This window comes from Stenella coeruleoalba (assembly GCF_951394435.1).
Source record: "Stenella coeruleoalba genome assembly, chromosome: 12".
NCBI lineage: Eukaryota > Metazoa > Chordata > Mammalia > Artiodactyla > Delphinidae > Stenella > Stenella coeruleoalba.
This window is the reverse complement of record NC_137158.1, coordinates 6,712,800-6,723,785: the sequence shown is the minus strand read 5'-3', so window position 1 is coordinate 6,723,785 and position 10,986 is coordinate 6,712,800.

The following is a 10,986-nucleotide window of genomic DNA, read 5'->3' as shown; positions in this document are numbered from 1 at the left end:
TGAGTACCAGTCAGGTCTTTCCACTGGGTGTGCTGGCAAGTGTCACCTAGGTAGGATGTGAGGCTAAGATGGAGCTTCAGAGCCAGGTATAAAGTGGGGCTTCTCCTTGGCTCAGTGTCTGTCACCTCCCTATTGGGGATGGGGTTGGGTCCCAAGTTCCTGGAGCAGGAACCCTGAGTTTCAGGTCTGAGCTGGCTTTGCTCCCTTTATATGTGTGCTCTCCTCCCTCCCAACTCTGGCACCCTGGCTTCAGAGGCAAGTAGTGCTGGACCAAGAGGGGCCAGTGTGTGCCCTGGGCATGTGACAGGGCTTGGACTATTGTGGTCTGGCTTCAGATAGAAGTCAGGGTTGCTTCTAATGTGGTGCCTGTGTAAGTACCAGTAATGCCTGCACCTGCATTACTCAGATACTCCTCTCAGTCTGAACCTCCTCTTTTCTCAAGGTTGAGTTCTTTCCTACGTCCTAGTGGCCCTTTCTCCAGTGTGGACCTGTGATGTGAAGTAAGTGGGTCTGGAGTGTTCACTCAGCTCAGGCAGGGTCACATTGCCAGGAGAGCCATGGGAAACTGGGCAACCACTTGTACAGTTTCAATCACCCTCTCTGCCCTACACTGGGAGCAAGTCAACACACATATGCTCCTCCAAAGTGGAGACCAGGCTTCCCATAGCCCTCCTGTTAGTCCCAGCTGCCTTCCAACCAGTGAAGGTGGCTCATGTTCCCTGGGTTGGACCCCAGGACTGGGGTCCCCAATATGTGGCTTGAACTGCTGACTCCTCAGAGACGGTCTCTGTCCATGTAATGCCCCTCCTTTTCTGTGTCCCTCATCTGGGCACAGATCCTAACTTGATCACTTCTCTTCTCTTCCTATCAGATTACATGTGGATCTTTCTTGCAGCCTTGGTTGTACCAAGGTCTTTCTGCCAGTTTCCAGTTCATTTTGAGTGAGAAGTGTTCCACATGAAATATATTTTTGATGTGTTCATGGGGGGAGTTGAGTTTCATCTCCTCCTACTTTGTCAGCTTGATGTCCTATTTAATAAACTGAGTATTCTATGGGCAAGTGCAGAGATTTACTTGTCTTGTGGCACCCAAGACAAATCTTGTAAGTTCCCTTGCTTACTGAACCTGCCACCTACCAATCTGCAGTGGTCTGCTCTTTTGTTGGTCTCTGTGTATGAAGGCCAGTTTTAGATTCCAACTGGAAAACTCCGGAGGTTGCAAACCAACATGACCTAATCCCATTAATTTGCTAAAATTTTAAACTTTCCAAGCCACATATAAATTTAAGTATTGATAAGCTATTTAATAAAGGTTTAATGAATTCATTAGTAATTTAATTTCCCCATGTAGTCTTGCAAGAGATAGAAATCACAACATTGGGGAGTTGGCATAAACATCCCAATTCTTTAGATATGAGCATCACCATAATACAATAATGTACTTGATGGTGTATTAAATTCCTTTACTTTTGGTAAATGTGAATCAGTCCTCAAGTCTAATCCTCTTTGATCCATCATCATGAATGGGATTGTGGACCTAAAAATATGGGGAACAGATTCTGCATTTCATTTTTCAAAGATATATCATCCCAGGCTTCTCTGTCTGTAGCTCCAGGTGGGAGCACTTGGAGCTTTCTCTACAGGCTACAGCATACACATATACATATAACAATTCATGTGCACACGTATGTGCACAAAACATGTAGGTATATCTGCACGTATATTTCTGTATATGTATACACACACAATATGAAAAAAAGAATAAAATCAGTAAAAAGCTGAGTAGAAATGTTTGTGATTTGCTCATATGAGTAATTTATAATCTAGCTAATTTAACTATCTACCAGTCTATTTAAACCAGCACAATGGTTAAGAGAAATCAACTCTTGTTTAGAAGTGAGACAAGCATGGAGCTAAACTGAATTTCTTAGAGATAAAGTTATTTTTAGTCAATGTAAACTTACATTTTACCTTTTCTCAAATTGAACGAACATGTATCCAATGCATTAAAAATGTGCATACAAATATTTTCAATTCTGTTCTTTAAAATAGCTTCCATACCTACTAGGCCCTCAATGCAAGATGTTCCTTTTGATAACATGTTTGCTGTAACCCCATCACTTTAAAACATATGATCTTGGTAGAGAAAATAAAATTTGGGGATTAACAAATGACAGTATGCCATACAATATTGTAAAATATAGGTATACATTTGTTTCAATGTGTTTGATACAAATATTAAGAGGATTTTCTATAAATATTAAATATATATTTGCTATACAGTATATGCTGAGAGCATGAATTTGAATTCTGCTCTATTTCCATTGATTTTTACTGTGAGAAAGTTAATTTGTCTAAATAACCCTCAATCCCTTTATCTTTAAAATACAGAAATTAATCTAATCTACAAGAAATGCTAGACATTAATATTATTAGTCCAGTGTCAGCCTATTGGCAGCATGGTAGTTAACATTGCTTTTGTGTTAAATCATAAGCCTTTAAATAAAACACATTATACAAAATTAAAATAAAAATTTTATATTGCCTAATTTCTAATTAGGCAATATAATGATTCTAATGTTAATATGCTTACCTTTAAGAAAATAAGTCCCTGGGGCCAGACCTGCATACTACAAATTTAATTCTGTATCAATGTTAAACAACTGTAAATACAGCCACATTTTTCTTTTGAAGAGAAAAATCATTTTCCCAGTGGAAGTAAGGCTTTCCCTTTCCTGCCAAACTCTATTCTTTGCCACCATTATTCCTCTAACATCTAAAGGTAAGTTTGTAGACTATGTGAATTATTATGTCCTTCTCTTCTCTGAGTTACAACATATGCTTGCCCACGGAGATTTGCATTGGTTAACATTAATGACACAATTTGGAGCATAAACATCTCAGAGAACAAACTTTGCCTTCGTGGGCTGTGCTATATCTCCTCATTAAACATGGGCAATCTTCATCTTGCATTCAATTACAGATGCCTAAATAATTTTTTTTTCCCTTGGCAAACTAAGGTTTTTTAAGCACTGAAGAAGAAAAATAGAACTCATCTTTTCTTTCCAAATAACATTCCTTTCTCACACTCAAAGTGTTGTCAACCAGCTGTTAAGTGTGTAAGTGAATCACTGGTCAGGGAGAATGCTACATATACTTTTGAAAATGATGATTTAAAACTCATGATCTGAAATAAAACTGGAATCCTTGAGCGTTTATTGGAGGGCTTATCTGTAACAGCTCCCAGAAAGCAATATACTGTTGGTTATGTACTCTTCGAGTAGGCTTATTCCAGGGTCCAGGCTACTCCTGGCTTTTATACATTATTAACTCTTCAGGGAACCAGAAATCTAGTTAAAGTAGTAAAGATGACATTAATAAGGCAGAATCCAGGGCTATGTTAAGTACATAATCGTCTCAGTGAATTCACAAGTTTTCCAATATCAACTTCACTCTCACAAAATCTGTCCAGTTATTTTTTCTCATCACGTTTGCCTTCTCCATCACATTCCTCTTGAAAGTTGTCCACAGCCCTCTCCACTCACCTCATACACCCAGATTTACTCTCACTAACAGATGAAGGACTTTTCTCAAATTCTTTATCTTCTAATATTCTACCTCTCTGGAGGATTAGGGAGGGAGAGTAAGAAATTAACATTTGTTGAGAGCTTTCACTAATCATAGAGCTCAAAACAACCATGGATGTTAGTATCATCCTACCATATTATGGGTGGGAGTATTTGGCCCAGAGAAATCAAGTGGCCTGCTGAAGATCACACTCATCAAGGATATGATGGATTCTAAGTCAAGTCTGAAGCCAATGTTCATTCTGCTTTCCACAAAACACACCTCATTCTTGCCAAGGCTAACATTTTTCTGCTTGTGTACTCAATCCAATTTTGCCTTATCCAGAGTCCAGTTCCTCCAGTTTCTACTTTTCCTAACTACATTCTAAAACCCTTTCTCAACTGACTATTTTAAAAGTAAACTTGTTCTTGCCTTGCAGAGTGGAAAACACAACAAACAAAAACTATAACCTACTGTACACTTTCAGTGCAATTCAATCACTTTCTTCTTTCACTGCCTAGCTATTTGAAAGAGTAATTTATACCTGTGGCTTTCACTGTCTCAGAAACCACTTTCTTTCTCTTCCTTTGCTGTCTGGCTTCCACTTCCACCCCTTTTATGAAATGTTCTTCACCAGGTCATCAATTGTCCCACATTTGTGCATTTAAATACTTCTCTGCGATTTCTTGAAGCATTCTTGTTTTCTGGCTTCTACTATGACATAATTTGTTTCTCCTTATGAAAGTAATAACTACAATAAATTTTGTGCTAGGATCTCTATATCTTTATTACACTTAATCCTAATGACAATCTTTCTGGCTAGAAATTACTTATTATTCCAGATCAAGAAAACAAGGCTCATCTAGCCGAAGTCAGTTCCCCAACTTGACACACTTATGGGAAACATCTGAATGTGATCCCATAACTGCTTATTACAGTATCTTCTTTACTGACTTTGTTTATTTTTAATATTTCACACACTAGTATTTCCTGTGATTTCATGATAGTTTCTTCTCTTTCTTCATTAGGTTCTGTTCTCTGAAAACATCTTCTATCATGTCAACCACCTTCACCAGATAGACACACTTAAATCTGAGCTCCATTACTTTATCTCCCCCTACTCCATTTTCTCCTTCTGTCCACATATCCCACCCAAAGAAAGTCACTTTCTTATTACTGCCACATGTGCCCAACACCCCCAGCTAATTGGTCTTGAAAAATAATGCACTGTGATACCCCACACCACAGATGTCCTGTTGTAATTCTGCTCATGACTATTTCTCTTAACCAATGTCTCCTTTCTATTGGTAAAGCTATAAAGCAAATCAAGCCCTCATTGTGTTTGCCTAGGCTACATCAATAGCTCATTACATGATCATTATGAGTCTTGTACCGATTGTCACATAAATCTTCCTAACATGTGTCTTGCTTCATAACATTTTCTTGCTCGTGAACCTCCATGAGATTTCTGCTTAACTCTTAAGTCTGGTAAATAATTTCTGCCTTTATGGAGATCAAAATTCTCTAATACAGTCAAACGTCCCATAGGTAATCGGCACTCAAGTCAAATGGAATTAAGGAAACTAGAATTACTTACATACCTTTGTTTGTGCTTTTAGAAGATAAAATCAATTTCCTTTCATACATCATTTTATATGTAAATCTTAGTTACTGATAATTTTAAATTATAAAAAAATTTAAAGGAAGAACTATGACATCATGTCTGTGCATGTGTATATATTGATATATATATATATATATATATGTGTGTATGTGTTACACCACAATGTGTAGTAATTGTTTTAAAAACTCTAGCCATCCTCTATTTTCAAAATTTGTTATTTTTCAGAATTACACATTTTCTAAAGAATTTTAAAATTTGGAAGATTAGTGAGTAGAAAATCTCTCTTTCTAAACACACATATCATATATATGATGCACATACATATATTTACAGTATATATGTATATATATATGCATACATATATATGTATACATGTAATATGTATGTATATTAATATATAATATCATTAGTTAATCATGCATTTAAATTTGGGAGTATTATTTAAACTGAGATCAATTTATCTATATCTAATTGACATTTATTTGGGTGTTTTTCTCATACATTTAAAAAAATGTTTATATATTTATTTTCTTATTAGTCATCCATTTTATACACATCAGTGTATACATGTCAATCCCAATCTCCCAATTCATCACACCACAATCCCCAGCCCCCCACTGCTTTCCCTATTGGTGTCTATATGTTTGTTCTGTACATCTGTGTCTCTATTTCTGCTCTGCAAACCTCTTCATCTGTACCACTTTCTAGGTTCCACATATATGCGTTACTATATGATACTTGTTTTTCTCTTTCTGACTTACTTCACACTGTATGGTAGTCTCCAGATGCATCCACGTCTCTACAAATAACTCAATTTAGTTCCTTTTTATGGCTGAGTAATATTCCATTGTATATATGTGCCACATCTTCTTTATCCATTCATCTGTCAATGGGCATTTTAGGTTGATTCCATTGCCTGGCTATTGTAAACAGTGCTGCAATGAACATTGGGATGCATGTGTCTTTTTGAAGTATGGATTTCTCTGGGTATATGCCCAGTAGTGGGATTGCTGAGTCATATGGCAATTCTATTTTTAGTTCTTTAAGGAACCTCCATACTGTTCTCCATAGTGCCTGTATCAATTTACATTCCCACCAACAGTGCAAGGGGATTCCCTTTTCTCCACACCCTCTCCAGCATTTCTTGTTTGTAAATTTTATGATGATGCCCATTCTAACTGGTATAAGGTGATACCTCATTGTAGTTTTGATTTGCATTTCTCTAATAATTAATGATGTTGAGCAGCTTTTCATGTGCTTCTTGGCCATCTGTATGTGTTCTTTGGAGAAATGTCTGTTTAGGTCTTCTGCCCGTTTTTGGATAGGGTTGTTTGTTTTTTTAATATTGAGCTGCATAAGATGTTTATATATTTTAGAGAATAATCCTTTGTCCGATGATTCATTTGCAAATATTTTCTCCCATTCTGAGAGTTGTCTTTTCATCCTGTTTATGGTTTCCTTTGCTGTGCAAAAGCTTTTAAGTTTCATTAGGTCCCATTTGTTTATTTTTGTTACCATTTCTCTAGGAGGTGGGTCAAAAAGGATCTTACTGTGATTTATGTCATAGAGTGTTCTGTCTATGTGTTCCTCTAAGAGTTTGAGAGTGTCTGGCCTTACATTTAGGTCTTTAATCCATTTTAAGCTTATCTTTGTGTATGGTGTTAGGGAGTGTTCTAATTTCATTCTTTTACATGTAACTTTCCAGTTTTCCCAGCACCACTTATTAAAGAGTCTGTCTTTTCACCATTGTGTATCCTTGCCTCCTTTGTCATAGATTAGTTGACCATATGAGCGTTGGTTTATTTCTGGGCTTTCTATCCTGTTCCATTGATCTATATTTGTTTTTGTGCCAGTACGATACTGTCTTGATTACTGTATCTTTGTAGTATAGTCTGAAATCAGGGACCCTGATTCCTTCAGCTGCATTTTTCTTTCTCAACATTGCTTTGGCTATTTGGGGTCTTTTGTGTTTCCATACAAATTGCGAAATTTTTGTTCTAGTTCTGTGAAAAATGCCAGTTTTAATTTGATAGGGATTGCATTGAATCTGTAGATTGCTTTGGGTAGTAGAGTCATTTTCACAATGTTGATTCTTCCAATCCAAGAACATGGTATATCTCTCCATCTGTTGGTATCATCTTTAATTTCTTTCATCAGTGTCTTATACCTTTCTGCATACAGAACTTTTTTCTCCCTAGGTAGGTTTATTCCTAGGTATTTTATTCTTTTTGTTGCAGTGGTAACTGGGAGTGTTTCCTTAATTTCTCTTTCAGATTTTTCATCATTAGTGTATAGGAATGAAAAAGATTTCTGTGCATCAGTTTTGTATCCTGCTACTTTACCAAATTCATTCATTAGCTCTAGTCCTTTTCTGGTGGCATCTTTAGGATTCTCTATGTATAGTATCATGTCATCTGCAAACAGTGACAGTCTTATTTCTTCTTTTCCAATTTGTATTCCTTTTATTTCTTTTTTGTTCCTGATTGCCATTGTTAGGACTTCCAAAACTAAGTTGAATAATAGTGGTGAGAGTGGACATCCTTGCCTTGTTCCTGACCTTAGAGTAAATGCTGTCACATTTTCACCATTGAGAATTATGTTTGCTGTGGGTTTGTCATATATGGCCTTTATTATGTTGAAGTAGGTTCCATCTATGCCCACTTTCTATAGACTTTTTATCAAAAATGGATGTTGAATTTTGGCAGTAGCTTTTTCTGCATCTATTGAGATGATCATATGGTTTTTATTCTTCAATTAGTTTATATGGTGTATCACATTGATTTGCATATATTGGAGAATCCTTGCATCCCTGGGATAAATCCCCCTTGATCATGATGTGTGATCCTTTCATGTGTTGTTGGATTCTGTTTGCTAATATTTTGCTGAATATTTGCATCTATATTCATCAATGATATTGGTCTATAATTTTATTTTTTGTGTTATATCTTTGTCTGGTTTTGGTATCAGGGTGATGGTGGCCTCATAGAATGAGTTTGGGAGTGCTCCTTCCTCTGAAATTTTTTGGAAGAGTTTAAGAAGGATGGGTGTTAGCTCTTCTCTAAATGTTTGATAGAATTCACCTGTGAAGCCATCTGGTCCTGGACTTTTGTTTGTTGGAAGAATTTTAATCACACTTTCAATATCACTTCTCTGTGATTGGTCTGTTCATATTTTCTAGTTCTTCCTGGCTCAGTCTTGGAAGGTTATACCCTTCTAAGAATTTGTCCATTTCTTCCAGGTTGTCCATTTTATTGGTGTAGAGTTGCTTGTAGTAGTCTCCTAGTATGCTTTGCATTTCTGTAGTGTCTGTTGCAACTTCTTTTTCGTTTCTAATTTTATTGATTTGAGTCCTCTCCCTCTTTTTCTTGATGAATCTGGCTAATGGTTTATCAATTTTTTTATCTTCTCAAAGAACCAGCTTTTGTTTTATTGTCTTTGCTATTGTTTTCTTTGTTTCTTTTCATTTATTTCTGCTCTGATCTTTATGATTTCTTTGCTTCTGCTAACTTTGGGTTTTGTTTGTTCTTCTTTCTCTGGTTCCTTTAGGTGTAAGGTTAGATGGTTTATTTGAGATGTTTGTTGTTTCTTGAGGTAGGCTTGTATAGCTATAAACTTCCCTACTAGAACTGCTTTTGCTGCATCTCATAGGTTTTGGATCATCGTGTTTTCATTGTCATTTGTCTCTAGGTATTTTTTGATTTCCTCTTTGATTTCTTCAGTGATCTCTTGGTTATTTAGTAACGTATTGTTTAGCCTCCATGTGTTGGTGTTTTTTACGTTTTCTTTCCCTGTAATTGATTTCTAATCTCGTAGAGTTGTGGTCAGAAAAGACGTTTCATATGATTTCAATTTTCTTAAATGTACTGAGGCTTCATTTGTGACCCAAGATGTGATCTATCCTGGAGAATGTTCCATGCGCACTAGAGAAGAAAGTGTAATCTGCTGTTTTTGAGTGGAATGTCCTATATATATCAATTGAATCTATCTCTTCTATTGTGTCATTTAAAGCTTGTGTTTGCTTATTAATTTTCTGTTTGGATGATCTGTCCATTGCTGTAAGTGAGGTTTTAAAGTCCCCCACTATTATTGTGTTATTGTCGATTTCCTCTTTTAGAGCTGTTAGCAGTTGCCTAATGTATTGAGATGTTCCTATGTTGTGTGCATATATATTTATAATTGTTATATCTTCTTCTGGGATTGATCCCTTGATCATGATGTAGTGTCCTTCCTTGTCTCTTGTAACATTCTTTATTTTAAAGTCTATTTTATCTGATATGAGTATTGCTACTCCAGCTTTCTTTTGATTTTCATTTGCATGGAATATCTTTTTCCATTCTCTCACTTTCAGTCTGTATGTGTCCCTAGGTCTGAAGTGGGTCTCTTGTAGACAACATATATATATAGGGCTTGTTTTTGTATCCATTCAGCAAGCCTGTGTCTTTTGGTTGCAGCATTTAATCCATTCACATTTAAGGTAATTATTGATATGCATGTTCCTATTACCATTTTCTTAGCTGTTTTGGGTTTGTTTTTGTAGGTCCTTTTCTTCTCTTGTGTTTCCCACTTAGAGAAGTTCCTTTAGCATGCATTGTAGAGCTCGTTTGGTGGTGTTGTATTCTCTTAGCTTTTGCTTGTTTGTAAAGCTTTTGATTTCTCTTTCTAATCTGAATCAGATCCTTGCTGGGTAGAGTAATCTTGTCTGTAGGTTCTTCCCTTTCATCACTTTAAGTATATCATGTCACTCCCTTCTGGCTTGTAGAGTTTCTGCTGAGAAATCAGCTGTTAACCTTATGGGAGTTCCCTTGTATATTATTTGTCATTTTTTCCTTGCTGCTTTCAATAATTTTTCTTTGTCTTTAATTTTGGCCAATTTGATTACTTTGTTTTGTGGTGTGTTTCTCCTTCAGTTTATCTTGTATGGGACTCTCCACGCTTCCTGGACTTGGGTGGCTATTTCTTTTCCCATGTTAGGGAAGTTTTTGACTATAATCTCTTCAAATATTTTCTCGGGTCCTTTCTCTCTCTCTTCTCCTCTGTGACCCCTATAATGTGAATGTTGTGGCCTTTAATGTTGTCCCAGAGGTCTCTTAGGCTGTCTTCATTTCTTTTCATTCTTTTTTCTTTATTCTGTTCTACAGCAGTGATTTCCACCATTCTGTCTTCCAGGTCACTTATCCATTCTTCTGCCTCAGTTATTCTGCTATTGATTCCTTCTAGTGTATTTTTCATTTTAATTATTGTATTGTTCATCTCTGTTTGTTCTTTAATTCTTCTAGATCTTTTTTAAACATTTCTTGTATTTTCTCCATTTTATTTCCAAGATTTTGGATCATCTTTACTATCATTACTCTGAATTCTTTTTCACATAGACTGCCTATTTCCTCTTCATTTGTTTGGTCTGCTGGGTTTTTACCTTGCTCCTTCATCTGTTGTGTATTCTCTGTCTTCTTCTCATGTTGCTTAACTTACTGTGTTAGGGGTCTCCTTTTTGCAAGCTGCAGGCTTGTAGTTTCCATTGTTTTTGATGTCTTCCCCCAGTGGCTAATGTTTGTTCAGTGAGTTGTGTAGGCTTCCTGGTGTAAGGGACTAGGTGCCTGTGTTCTGGTGGATGAGACTGCACCTTGTCTTTCTGGTGGGCAGGACCACGTCCAGTGGTGTGTTTTGGGTGGTCTGTAACTTTATTATGATTTTAGGCAGCTTCTCTGCTAATGGGTGTGGTTTTGTTCCTGTCTTGCTAGCTGTTTGGCATGGGGTGTCCAGTACTGTGGCTTGCATGTTGTTGAGCGGAGTTGGGTC